Below are 4179 nucleotides of genomic sequence, written 5' to 3'. Positions count from 1 at the left end.
TCAGGAAAGTAATTCATCCCCTCCATCATTGTGGTAATTCTGGATATGCAGTGAATCCTTTCCCATTGAGTGACGACTATACTCCAGGAATCCGTTTCGAAAATGTAAAGGTTCCTATCAGACATCTGTAACCGTTTGAAATAAGTTGAGACGTGGACGAAGACAGTGAAATAAAGTGATAGACAATGATGCCTGGGAGGCATAAGGCAGGAAGTCAGCGCGGAACTGATGGTGCAAAACTCAATGTCGGTGCCATTGGGTCAGCTTTTACTGCCCAATGCTTATACTTACTTACACATTACAGCTAGTCAATTCACCGCAATGACCTTGTTCCTCTTGATGTGATGTCCCTTCTGTGTGTATTAACGTGGTTCATGGGCCCCGATAGATTGAGCACATCCTCTTTCTCCTGTCACTTTAACCAGGTGAAAATACCAGTTTTAAATGAATGCAGGAAGAGATTATGTTTTTTCTGTGCCTTTTCAGTGGATAATTTTCAGCTATAAACTGTTTGTATTTGAAAATTCGAGGATTGAATACAATTCTCTGTGAGCAACATTGATCCGAAAACACATGTCCAAAGACTGTGAGGAAGTGGTTAAGCAAATCCACATATGGATGAGTGAGGGGATGAATGCTGTGGCGCCGTGGCTTAGTTGGTTAAAGCGCTTGTCTTGTAAACAAGAGAATCCTGGGTTCAACTCCCAGCGGTGCCTATTTGTTGCGTTCATACTTGGGCTTGGTGTTTCGCAAACATTACTGAGCACCTTTTTGGACTTTCACCCAATTATGATTTGGTGATCCGGGTTAAGTTCCAACAGTGAATGCCATTTTTTAATGTTCCGAACTATTACTTATGTCTGAGGTTTCTTTCCATTATTCCACAAGCACTTCTGCTTCTGCTCCTCTTTTATTCCCCCCCCCCCCCCGCCCTTCATTACCAGATATCGGAATAATGAGATGAGGCAGGAGACGCTGCCGATTTGCCGGGGAATTTTGTGGGAATGGCAGAGATACCAACAACTGATCACTCTCATTCTCTGATGCCACCGTTCATACATTTAAACCAACAATATATCCATCAATGTGCGTCTTTATTTGTAGAATAATTGCATTTTTTCTTGTGGATTAGGTATTCAATTTTGAATTCGAAACAGTCAGAATTGTTTGAGGAAGAAGTGTCGCCTTGCCTGGTTTGAAGTGACAGACCCATTATCCGGAGAATGTGAGCCCAGTTCAACGCACTCCAGTCAGTGGGCAAAAAGCCTCTCAGTAGCTGCACACTCAAATTGTCTCGAAATGTCGCACTGCTGCTTCACAGCGCCAGAGACCCGGGTTCAGTTCCCGCCTCAGGCGACTGATTGTGTGGAGTTTGCACGTTCTTCCCGTGTCTGTGTGGGTTTCCTCCGGGTGCTTCGGTTTCTTCCCACATTCCAAAGATGTCCAGGTTAGGTGAATTGGCCATGCTAAATTGCCCATAGTGCTAGGGTAGGGTTAAGGGTGGATTGCGCTTGGACTTGTTGGGCTGAAGGGCCTGTTTCCACACTGAAAGTAATCTAATGTCAGACTTTTCACAGGGCCGAAATAGGTAAAGAGCTATATAGACAGGCAGAGTGTCGGAGAATGTAACAGGAAGAGGGTGAGGTGGATGCACAGAGACAAAGAGAGACATATGGAGACACATGCTGAGTTAGACACCGAAATGACCAATTCTCTATTCGACATTGCTGCAAACTGAGAGAAAGGAAACGAAAGAAGGCAATCATTTCTGCACAGCCTTTCACCAGCTGAGAGCAACGGAAACAGCATTATAGTCAATAAAGTCCTTCTGAATTTGTAAAGGTGACGGTTGTCTGTCATTGAGATAAAAATCCTGATACAAAAGATAAGACTGATAATTTTCCCAGCATTATTATATAGAAATGTATAAGTAACGTGTTTCTGTCGATATAAAACTTTAACTCAGTTTCTCTCCACAGATGCTGTCAGGTCTACTGAGTTTCTCCAACAATTCATATTTTTGGTTCAGATTTACATTATCAAAGTAAAATGAAAATCAACATTCTGTTGATCGCTTCATTTTTAAAATCCATCAGAAAATATAACTGGTTACACTTTCAGACACAAATATACACGACAACGACTATGCACATGCAAACTCACTTTCAAATTTAGGCCGTGGAAGACCCAAGACCGAACGTCTCCGTATCGTATTCGAGTCTGAACAATGCATTGGGAATTCACGTTTTCGCGACCTGCCAAATGCACAACTCTCAAATTGACCGACTGTAACAAGCTCCATCGAAACAGCCTGTCCTCGGCAGAGTGGGATCGGGAGAATAATATTGATTTCAACTACAAATTCACTCTGTCATCACGACCACGTTATTACCTCTCAGGAACCGTACCTGAATGTACCGCACCTCAGCAGAAAGTGATAACTTCAGATGCTGGAGATCAAAGTCAATAAGTGTAGCACTTGGAAATCACAGCCTGTAAGGCAACATCTGAGGCGCGGGGAATCGACGATTCAAGCATTCCTGACGAACATCTTGTACGCGAAACATCAAATTTCCTGCTCCCCGGATGCTGCTTGACCAGCACCACACTTTTTGACTCTATTCCCACCTCAGCTGATCTGCTTCGGAAAATTGAAGTTTGAATCTTCTGTCACATTTTTGACAGCTTGCAACATTCCATTCCTCATAAAACTCAGATCATCCAAATTACTAAATAAAAATAAACTGTAGATGCAGGAAATCTGAAACACAAGCATAATTGCTGGAGAAAATCTACATTCTCTGATCTCAACTGAATAGTTGAACATTAAACTGAACAGGCAAAGAAAAAGCTGCAATTTGATAAATGCAACACTTCGTTTCTCCAAAAAAAGACATCATGAAATGCAGTGTTTCGACCAGGCTCTCACCGTCTCAAATACCGATAGGAGTGGGGAAATAAATGTTGGCCCAGTCATTGCTGAACAAATGAATAAAAAGACTTATTGCGTTCCTAATCAGTTGGTCCCCCGGCAGACCATGTTAATGTGATCCACAAAGCAGGACAGCCAGGTCTCTCTGTATTTCAGATTCCTGTAATATCTAATTTAAATAAAAGGGTCGTTTTTGAATGTTCCTGCGAACATCTCATTCTCCACTTCATACTGCATTGGTCAATATTTTACTCACAAACTTCCTCATCTCGACATCACTCATTTTTTATATCCTTAACGTTCTCTTCATGGTTTACCTTTCAAACTATTTTCCCAAGTACATGCCCATTTTTATTAAGTCGAAAACTAAGCTGAGATGATGTCTGTTGGAAATCCAAATATCGCTCTATCACACTTTGTCCCTTGTTTAGTGTGTCCGTGTAAAACACGTTAAACTTGTGCCCTCTCGTTTTGAATTCCACCATCCTGGGTAAAACCATGGCCTAGGCCAGTCACCGATCCAACCCCAGTCATGAGTTTATAAACGTCTAGAAGTTTACACACCAGCCTGGAACACTGCCGGGAAAAGCCCCTGCTCAAACACTCTCTACTTACCACTCAAGCCCTCTCGACACTGTAACATCCTTGTCAATTTATTCTGCACTCTGTCAAGTTTTACAATATCTTTCCGTTTGAAGTTGATCGGAGTTGTCAGCAGTATTCTAAATGTGGCTCCACTAATGCTCTGTACAGCCAGAACGTGACATGTGAACTCCAATAATCAATGTTCCGACTAATGAAGGCAGGCGTGCTAAATGCTTTCTTCACGAACTTTTCGACATGTGACACCTATTTTCCTGCTCTCGCAATATTAGCCGTGACTGAGAAGTCGTGCTTCTCTTCTTAACTACTATATTCTGCTGCCTTCACGAATCTGCGGACCCACATGCAAAGTGACTCTGTTCCTTTGGGTTTCCCAGTGCCCTACCGTTCTTTGAGTACTTCCATGACGTGTTACTTACAAAATGCATCGCCTGATGTTTTTATTGTTATTGTCAGCTCCCCCATCTGCTCATTTGACAAATCCACCTCTGAAATCCTGGAACCTAAGATCTTCTTCCTCACTGTTAACCACTTTGCCAATCTTCATATCCTCCTCAAATTTTCTTATCATTTCCCCAATATTATTTCTATATTGTTTATGTGCAATCACAAACATTAAGGGACACAGTATTGATCCTTGTGGT

General features: G+C 42.1%; 1 non-coding gene across 1 annotated transcript; it reads left to right on the top strand.

Annotated features, from left to right (window-relative positions):
- Positions 1–641: 641 nt before the first annotated feature.
- On the top strand, positions 642–716 carry trnat-ugu (transfer RNA threonine (anticodon UGU)). Its single transcript has one exon. It is a non-coding gene; the product is annotated as a tRNA-Thr (tRNA).
- The last annotated feature ends 3463 nt before the right edge of the window (positions 717–4179 follow it).

This window comes from Chiloscyllium plagiosum, unplaced genomic scaffold (genome assembly GCF_037043375.1).
Source record: "Chiloscyllium plagiosum isolate Xiang-an unplaced genomic scaffold, Cpla_swu_hap1 HiC_scaffold_50, whole genome shotgun sequence".
Classification (NCBI taxonomy): Eukaryota; Metazoa; Chordata; class Chondrichthyes; order Orectolobiformes; family Hemiscylliidae; genus Chiloscyllium; species Chiloscyllium plagiosum.
Note: the sequence above shows the minus strand (reverse complement) of the source record. Positions and strands in the feature narration are given on the sequence as shown.